Raw genomic sequence first — 11,618 nt, 5'->3', positions numbered from 1 at the left:
CACATTTTCGAGCCGGTAATGAATAATTACGGCGTGGGATGAGCGAATTATGTTTTAAGATAAACGTATACGGTATATATATATAAATGTATTATGTACATAGCTATAAAATATATTATAATAGGCACGATTCAACATAGATAGAGGCATAGGACCACCTCTGGTCGAACCTCTTGGTTAGAGAAGAAATATAATAGTTTAAGCACGGTGGGGTCATTATATAAAAGCAAATCAATTTTTGAGTAGATACATACTACCTATATAACTGTTATTACTTACATTATTCTTATATGTCCCCTTCCAAAGTCTTCATGACTACATACCAATACTAACCAAGCCATAAGCTCATGAGCTAGTTATATATAACTTATAACTATAACTATATAGAAATTATATAAACGTTTTTGTGGAAAAATCGTCATCATCACCAACAAAAAGAGTTATTGTATAACATGTTATAGGTAGATTATTATTTTTAATAATTGTTCTGTACCTGCACAGCTATTATTGGTGTATATGGTATGTTTGGCGGCAACAATTGTAATATTTTATGATCTCTCACAAAAAGCTTCTCGCGGGTTCGTTGCCCTGCGCATGTTTGGTTTAGGCCAAAGGACCGGGTGTTTTCGACGTGTGTACGTGTACGTATTTACGTGTAAATGTTTAGCTTGCCACGCAGAAGAATTATATACATATACGAGTATATTATATTATACGCGCTTGCCGCTTCTGCTGCAGACTGCTAGGACGCGCGGACGAGGGAGGATCGTTAGCGGGCGCGTAGTAATGGGGGGGGATAAGGGTGATTGGGTGGGTGGGTGGGTGGATGTGGGTAGGAGAAAGAGAGCCACCTATAAAAACCGTGGCCACCGCCGACCAGTACCAGCAATTATTTGTCGCTGGAAAAGTAAATAAAAATGTTTGTTTATAAAACAAATATTAAACAGAATGTAAACATAACAGGCAGGGCCGCGCCTACGTTCGGCTGATGGATGGGGCCATAGACCCTAAACAAACAAGAGCGAGTATTTCCAACACTCGTGCAGCAGCAGCGGTGGCAGTGACGGTAACGACAACGACGACGACGACGACGACGACGACGACGACGACGATGATGACGATGACGACGACCGCGACGCAGCCATGAGCGAGCCACTATATTATATGACGCGTATGAAAAGTCCTCTTATACGTGGAGGGGAGGCACTTGACAAAAGTGCCCGAAAACTTTATTGTTGTTGTTGTTGTTGTTGTTATTATTATTATTATTATTATTATTATTAGTGTATATAGTATTATTATTGTCACCAGATAAATCCACCGTGCGTTATATTCCTCTTTATATTTACAATTTATTTCCTTTCATTCGGTTCGACGCAGAAAATGCCATTTTTTTGTCGTTGACAAGATGAATGGGTCGAGGACATAGAAACGCGCATAAAAAATCATTTCAGGAAATATAATCTAAATAAATCCTATGTGCGTAATTAACTTCGTTCCTTGCAATACCAATATCTCACTTGTTTCATACCAATTCTAGATAAGTATACTATAACTTATAAGTACTAACCATGACTAATATGTCATATTATTATAAGTACCTAATATAATTTATTATAACTTTTTTTTCTACAAAGACACATCAATCATTCTATTGTCGTTGGGAAAAACTGTACCGTCAAGAAAGAGTAAGCAACAGTGTCAAAATCGCTGTCCGCATATGATCGCATATCCGATGATTTATATTCTACTGTCAATGTTCGTCATGTTCAACATGTTCCATAAATAAACGTCCATATAGTTGGTTACCCAATTTTGTCTGATCAAATCCAAACTGGTATCAGGGTTTTACATACTATTTGCAACAATTTTTAACACTTTTCCTACGCCGTCAAAAATAAAGAAACCAAAACCAGTATTTCAAATTGTTGTAACTTGGTATTTGGTTTTGTATTTAATCAGACAAAGTCGAGATGCCGACTTCATGTAAGTCCATAATAATCCTGTGCGCAGATACTGTGCTCCCCAATCAACCGACCTCTCATCATCTCTACACCTATATAATACAATATTACAATATAATATATATTGTAGGTGGGCACTAAATTCTGAGTAGAGCAAGACATGCATTAATATGACAGTGAAGTGTTTTTAGGTATAATTTTTTACGTTTGTCTTCACGTTTTGGAACAAAAAAGTTCTCCGATCACCGAGATCCGAAAATGGTTTCTGGTATAGGTGGAACTGTGGCGTTTTGAATCTATAGTTGGTACTTTATTTCAAGATCAAAAATAAGAAATAATCTCCAGACTTTCGTAAATAATTTGAAGAAAAATAATATAAAAAACAACTGGAAACGATCATATTTACACTACAGCAGTTATTAACAAAATCGATTTTTTTTTTTTTAATTCAGATAAGATTACTGTAGATCAGTGCCTTTAAACCACTTTGTCACCATGGGATAAGTCCAAATGTATCGTGTAGTATATTAAATAACATAACATGTATCAACATTTTTAACATGTTTTACAAAAATTATTTTTTTGTTAATACATTATAGTATTAATACATTTTTATGATGATTATAGTAAGTTTTAACATTTATTTTTATTACATTTTTTCTTTGTTATTTTTAATTTTACATTACCGATTAAAATTAAATATTAATACTTTCCATTATTCTTATTTTTTTTTTTTTTTATTATCACGAAGTATAAAATATTTTGATTATGTGCCACCATCATACAAAGTTTAAAAAACACTGCTGTAGAAACTTAAAAGTTTTGATCAAATATTAGCAAATTTTAGCCACGATATCAATTTAACCTAATTTATGATTGAAATTTTCGTTTTATGCGTTTTTATAATATTTGTAATGCAATGATTAGTGACTATTGTATTAATGTAAAACTTATTCAATTACAAAAAACTTACGAAATCTACGAGGTTTCTGCAATTTTATTTTTAATAACTATTTTTAATTCACTTTATTTAACTCTAATTGTGATCCATAAAGGAAGTTTTGTACCCACCTAATATAAACCATCGGGTGATATAGTTCAAGCGTTGGAATTTCTTAATAGCTCGTAAGCAATAATTAATCAAAATACAAATTAATATATATTATACACATATATAATCAATGCAGGAAGTGTATATATATATATATACATACATATTTAGTTAAATATTTTAATCGCCATATTTAGCGTGTGTCAATATGCCAAAACACAAATAATATAGTTCCAAATATATTATATTTTTTAACACAGCGATGTAATCATGTACATGTCTTATTTGTTCAAATCATCATCAGTTTTAAACTATCATATATATTATATTAAATACCTACCGACGTAAGGTCTATTATGACGTATATTATGTTCCAAGAAATCAAAAAAATAATATAATAATAAAGAGTATGCGTTCAAATATTACTTGTGTAGTTGTGTATAATAAATAACATATCCATAATAAATCTACAAAATTTAATTTGAAATTACTCTTACATAAGTACTTGTAGGATATTATACGTTCGTGCAAGTTCGAATTATTTATTTACACCAGTGTGTGTATAATGCTATATACATCGAATCGATTAAAATTGTATTAGATTTTTTTTGTTTATTAAATTCATATAGAAAATCTCTCGAATAATACAGCTTTCGCTTTCAATTTTACGCGCGTCGTAATTTACAATATGATTCGTGCTGTGAACGTATTAAATAATGAACTTTGTGTTTGAGAAAGACATGTAAAATACATTTTGCATAATATAAACCTATTGTACCGCTAAAATGTAGGTATACACGGAGATTGGCTCTTTTAGCATTTAACAGTAAAAAATAATAAATTTAAACTAGATATTAAATCGTATGTTTGTCAGTTGAATTAGATCAACATAATAATAATAATTAATAATAGTAAACGTATTAATTATTACATATTTTATTAACGTAGACATATCAAACATATTTAATTAATAAATCTGTTTTATCTTTTATTTTTAAAAATTTAGTTAGGTAATGACGTAGGTGGCAAAATGTCGGTAGTAGTGTTAATTTGAAAGCTAGCAATAACGTTTATTTATTTAGGAACTAACATTTTTAATTTACATAGTTAATTTTGTATAAAAATAATTACTAATGGCTGCGTGGTACAATCGATCATTAAGCATTATTTAGTATTTATAGGTATTTATTTTTTTTTACTTTTCGCAGTATAAATTAATTTACAATATAAGCGCTCACAAATCATAATATTTAAAACGAAAATAAATTGTTGACTATTCTGCGAGAAGTACAATTTTATTGAAGTTTTGTTAAGGGATCACTTTACTTATTATTTTCAATAAAATAAATCATTTAAATTTATTATGAAAATCATATTTTTGAATTTTTTTTATAATTAGAATATATTAGTAAAAATATTAACGAATGTATTGTAATATTTACTATTTAGTACAAGTTTCAGTAACATTTTCGAATTTTACTTAAATTTATAATTTTTTTTTTTAAGCCAAAATTAAATGATAATTTCAAAAAGTTAATAGTTAAGTTGTACTTTATGAATTTTGCCATGCTATATAATTCTATATAAATATATAATTATCTCATATATTCTACTTTTAAACAAATCACTGTATAAAGTGTACCTATGTACAATTAATTTAAACATTGTACTATTATAAGTATTATTGCTTTTTAATATGTCTCTATAATGTCTATAATCTATTCCAGGGGTGGCCAACTTGCAGTTTTTTCTCGTCATTGTCAGATGCAGCTCTGGTCTTATTTATAAAATTAATAGGTACGACGTACCACTTATTATAGTATTATTATGTATTTAAATTTTAGGTTTACATTTATAAACAATTATAAAGCATAGTTATCTACAAAAATGTTGGCTCTTTGTATCACCAGATGCAGATCCAGAGGGAGGTACTAGAGTGCTAACAAAAAAAAAATTGACAAGTAATTTTTCCTTATACAATACTGATGATTGATAACCAGACTTGATATATCTTTGTTATTTATTTAAATTATAAAATTATAAAAAAAATTTATTAGATTCTGAACGGAGTGATGAATCGATGAATGTATTAATTTTACAATGATGTATGTTTTTATTTTTGTGTCTGTCATCATGTTTTGGAGTAGTAGTAGTGTTTTGATTTTTTACTTCGACCCCCATTTGAAAAGGAAAATTAATTTAGTTAGTACTTTGGGGGGAGGAGCGGGGGTCAAAAATATAATATGATTATATATTACTTATACATATTATGATGCACATTTAATTTTTAACATACAATATACAAATTAAGAATAAAAATAAGCAATTGACAAAATAATAAAAATTACAACTTCAAATTAATTTTATCAAGTACGTGTCTCATATATGCATATCTTTTATATTACAGTTTAATATGGGTTAAGGCTATACACATGTTTAATCATCAAATAATCATTAATGACATACCTATCCAAATAGTTTTAAAGTTTTTTTTCTGAGGAGAATAATACCTATCATATTATTAATATAAATTATAAATGTTATACATAATGTATAATATATACTTTTTCATACATCAACATCATTATGTGAATTATATACAATTTTGTTGCCCATATAATTCAGCCTATAATGCATATAGGTGATAAATAATTTAATTTTAATTACCTACTACCTATATATGCGATCACTTTCATTTTTATTATAAATAAATAGGTATAAATAAAAAATAAAACTGCACAACCATCAAGCTGAAAGAGATCAATTTGATAAATTCATGTTAGGTACCCACCTATTCTTATAATTTTTTACAATCAACATAATATTATTCAATATCTATATTAGACTCGACAGTCGATACTCGAGTTTTTGTTATTGTAAGTATAAAAAAAAATTGAGAAGAAAATTCTTGAATAAATGTGTATTTTCTAAAATAAAAACACGAATATGAAACATGCTCATTATCTATATTCTCTAGATATTACGTAGGTATATAAATGTATATAATATATATTTATAGGTGCGTAATAGACTATAGGTAGAACACAAAATCATTTATTTAAAGAAATAATAACTAATAACATAGCACCTAATAATATTATAAACGACAAAATATTTGTAATATGAATAAAACGAGAACATATTACCTATGTTATAACTACTTAGAATCACAATAAAATATATTTTTATATCTTTTTAAATACATTTTTTCATTTTATAATGTGTCAGACAATATTTTTTCTTATATCAACGACTATACCTATATTAGCGTTTTTGTTGGCTTAATTGTAATAGGTATACACTTTTATAACACTAATAGCCAAATGCTGATAAAAGAAAACAATATGTATTACACACCAATATATTTTCTCCATTGAAAAAAATGCATTAAATATTTATAGGTGGACTCGTGAATAATCGTTTTTAAAAAATCTTATCCATTAATGAAGTTCAAATACATGGAGTTCTCCAAGAATAACTTAAATTATAAAAGCAATTCCCTGTATGCAAATACCTTGTAAAATGTAATATTTATTATTTATAAATATCAATTTTTTTATGTTTATATACATTGTACATAGACATTAGACATTATATATATATATTTTTTTTTCAGAAAATCTGATTAATTTAGGTATCAATCTATTATTAAGCAGTAGGCTCCCACCTAACTAATAGCTACGGTTTTGCAAACAGAAAGCTGTAAGAAAGATATATCCTCATCATGGTTTTTTTTTAATATTTAAATAATATTATATTTTATTGATATTTTTAGAGAGAAAATAATGTGAATAATCATTATTTTTTTTTATATATAATCTGATAAAATATGAATATTTACACAATTTTTATCACAGATTTTTTTTTTTTTATTATTTATTAAATAACTAACTGATTGTTAAAGCCATATAGGACAGGTAAATACTATACTTACTTATTAAAAATGCTTTAGGCTAAAATAAAATATGAATAAAAAAGATTTAATTAACAGTTCAAACAAAACATTTATATATTTACTATTACAGGTAAGTATCTAAAAACTATTATTTTTAGTTTTTTTTCATTTATTTTTAAGTAAAATTTTGTTTAAAATGTTAATTTAAAACTTTAATATTTATATATTGTCATGTAATATTATATATAGACATGTATACGGGTCTTGCCTGTGCATGATCTGCAAAATTTAAAACACTAAATATAATTTCATATTATTAGTTACCTAGTTATTTAATAAAAATTGATTTGATGATTATTAGATGTTAAAACTTATTTCAAAATGTAGGGGTCATATTCCCAAACCCTAACCTAATTTTGTGTAATCCCCTCAGTCCCTCTTCAGGATATGGCACTGTTGTGCAAAAGCTGCAATGAGGTCTGGTTATGCTTATGTGTCCATATTATGTGTCAATGTATACACATAATATGAAGGTGAAGTAAGAAACTTTTTGAGCTTTTTTATGGACCCAAAAGGCGTTTGCAGGGAAACTCATAAAAAGTATACAACCTAGTATACAGCTGAGTTATTTTTATTTATTTAATTGTTTTAACGGATTCTTTTTATAAATAATACTAAAAAAAAACTATAAACTATATATAATAACTGATAGGTAAATTTAATAGTAGAACTAAATCAAACATTTTTCATTTAAGATACCTCATATTTATATAAATTAGCACGTAAATAGGTACGTAAACGTAATATATATATACATACAATAGATAGATATAAAATGATTGCGAAATTGTATACTAACATATGTTGATATGTATATAGGCAATAGACATAAATATAATGTATAATAGACATTATACATAAAGCATTAAACTACAGTAATAGATTACAATTTATATTTTACATATAAGCAGGTCCCTGTATAGCTTTGAATAATATATTAATATTTGATTAAAAACAATTAAAAAAAGGAAAAAAATTTGAAAAAATATTGATTACCTATAATTTATCAATATAACGATTAACCATAGTGTCAAATTATTGATTATCCAAGTTATTATTTTCTAATTATATTTTTTTAAATTATGATTTATAAATACATCAAAAATTGAGATTGACATGAGAGGATGATAATAACAATACTTGAGGTTCGTAGTGACGTAATAAATGAAGAGTTACTCTAATAATTGAATTCTGAACTCTTAAAAATTAACGCTTCACTATTCGACAAGGGTTTCAAATTAACTATAGTTCTATAAGGACATAAGTTGTTCCAAATGATTTGAAAAACTTTTCTTAAAAAATTTTTTAACTAATTTCTTATTCTAAATTATTATTATTTATTTCTATCTAAACAAAAAAATACATAAAAAAAATAATTTAACCAGAATAACGACTGGTTTATTATGAGAGGTAAGCCAAGGAGATCGTCATCTTTTGTCTGCAGCTAATTTTTTTTTTTTTTATATATAGCAATTACATTTTAGTCCTAATTTTCATAAAAAATAAGTAAAATCTCGGTGACCAAACATCATTGAAAAATTTATTATACCCACATCAAATATGTAGAAGAAATGTGTAATAGGTTAATATGTTTTTGTGTTATTTTTTTTTTCCGTTCGACGTGAATAATATAAATAAAAAATATTACGTGTATCCTCGTCCTATTTTTCCATAAATAATAAATTTATTTAAATTCTGATTTTTAAGTATACCTACTTTTAAGCACTAGATTTTTAAATCAAAAATTGTGCACACCATTAGGAATGCGTCCTATAGCGATACCAACTTCTTTTTTTCCAAATGAGAATCACCATTTTTATTTATTTCCTGTATATATATTATTAATTTGATGACTTTTTTAGGAATTTTGATATAGGTACCTAAAAATATAAATAGAGAGAAGGAATAATCAAAATTAAAATCAAACTAGTGGTTTTTGAGTTACCTAACTATTTCATTTATACTTATAGGATAATAGGTTCATGATAATATAGCAGTTGAGACTATATTATGATGATATGAAAATTATATTAATTACTTGTTATTAATCTATCAATATTCAAAATTTCTTAAAATGTTCTCAGCATAATAAATACTAGATATAACCATTTTAAGTACCTACTAAAGTATAGGTAATATATACTAATGAGTATATATGTATATAAGTACATTTTAATAATTCGAAAAGACAGAAACTTCTCGTTCAAATTTGACTTATATAATAGGTGCCTACTTATAATTAAACATTTTCACAAAAAAAAAAAATCATCTACGGTACTTAACAATATTTTATAGTAGGTTTAAAAAGATTAATTGTTCTTTATTAATATTTTAAGATATGAAGATATAATTAATATTTTTTAGAGGTCTAGCAAAAAACATTTTCAGTTTTCGAATTTGGATGTACCTACCAAAAAAGTGTTGGTAAATCACAAAATAAACATTGTAAGCAAGCTCAGCTTTGAAATTATAAAAGAACCAACTAAAGCTAAATGGATATTATCATGAATATAACTATTAAAGTATTAAATTAATAAACGAAAGCAAAACTCTAGTGACCCCTTGAACTTAATGAGTTCAAAACTACAGCTCAGCTAGCCACCCTCTTGATTAGGACTAGTAGTTAATAAATAGTAAATACAAGATAAGTACCTATAAATAAAATTAACTGACCATCATATAGTATACTGCACATGGGTACAAACTTAACCACCAAGATAACGTTGGATGTGGAATTTTTCTTCGATATTTTCAGTGAGATTTTTTTATTATTATTGAACGTTTATAATTACAATTATTATAATTTATAAGTAGACGTCTACCAAGGTAAAAAAAATTATCAAACCAATTGTTTTTGTATCGCTGACTTTACAGCGATTTGTATTAATATTTGTGTTATATGTAGGTATAGTTGCAATGAATAGGTAAATGGTAAATTACAAAATCTAACACCAATAAACGAATTTCAAGTAATTATAAAATATTTATAACTATCTATAAGTATATATTACCTGTAAAGTGTGCAGAATACCTACTACCTACACAAATATTACATATCACAACTCAAATATTCAAATATTTGATATACATACGTAATCTTACGATTCACTTTTAAGTATTACATAATAATATTTTGTTCACGTAGCTATACTATAATATAAAATATACGAACGCTTCGTTTTTGTCACTTTTAAATTTTAATCAGCAAATAAGGTCAACGATGGAAAATTAAACTATGTGATTTTTTTTTCATATTTAATTATCAATTGGACGTGCAAGGTTGTACAATATTTTACTTTTTAGTTTTCCGGTATTTTATCAGTCTCACGTTTTGTTTTTAATCCTACCGGTTTATATGATACAATCGGATACTACAAACAACAACAAATAATTTAGAACAAAAATGTATACGAAACGCATTTATATAAAAAAAAAATATTTTCCTCGATTTACCTAAAATAATATGTTATAATTAGGCCATCCGTATAAACTAATATATGGATGGAATAGAAGATGGTACAATCACGGAGAACTGTAGAAAAACAAACAGTTAGGTTACTAACCTAACAGACGAGAACACACCAGTTATATATCATATTATATAGGTATGAACATTTTAATGATTTTTATACGGAAAATGGTATTTATAGTTGTACTTCCTATATACAATATACCTTCTTAAATTTTGGAAAAAATAACCAGACTAAGGTACTATTTGTATTTACTTTAAAGAGGGTCTATATGAAATCTTTGGAACATTAATAAACTTCCAGTGTTTAAGTCTAAAAAACACTTATAACTCTTAGAATCTAAAAAAAAAAATTCCAACAAATGAATTATAAATTTATCCCCACCACTATTAAATAAAATTGTATATACATTTATAAGCGAGTTATAATTTTTAAAGTTTTAATTACCTACCTAATTTATCTTATTATTATAATGCATAAGATTAACCATAAGAATACCAAACACCAAAACGTAATAACTAATGACTTTATATTATAATTATATAATCTATTATTTGGTTGCGAGTTAGTGACTTTTATAATTTCAATTTTCATTTCATAATGACTTGATTTGCTTTATTTCAAAATTTCAAACATCGATATAACAAAAGAAAAATTAATCCTTTAAAATATCTGACCAGAATCTTTTTAATGAGTTAATCCACAAATTAACTAAAAACACAATAATTAACTTGTTTAAAATTATTATTATTATTATTTTAACGTAATAAGTGCAAAGGTATAAATCGAAAATAACAATGACGTGAGTGAACCAGTATATCATTATTCTGACACAGATATAAAATATTATTTATCATGTTTATGCTGTTGTTTAATTAAACATGGCTATTAATTATTAGCTATCAATATGTTATCAAATATACTATATATTAAAATATGTATATATGAATATAATATGCATTGTGTAATATAGACACAAACATATTATGGAATGTACCATATTTTCTACATTTTTTTTTCACAGTAGGTATTAATTTTCCTGTAACAAAATAAAATAAAATGGTAACTGAAAAAAAACAAAAAAAAACATTATTTAAAAATAATAATAAAAGATAAAATTATATGTGATAAAAAAAATAATAATAAAAAATGAAATCTTTCTGATAGTATATTATTAT

The sequence above is a fragment of the Rhopalosiphum maidis genome, chromosome 1, assembly GCF_003676215.2.
Source record: "Rhopalosiphum maidis isolate BTI-1 chromosome 1, ASM367621v3, whole genome shotgun sequence".
Lineage (NCBI taxonomy): Eukaryota > Metazoa > Arthropoda > Insecta > Hemiptera > Aphididae > Rhopalosiphum > Rhopalosiphum maidis.
The sequence above is the reverse complement of the archived record's forward strand: the minus strand, read 5'-3'. Positions refer to the sequence as shown.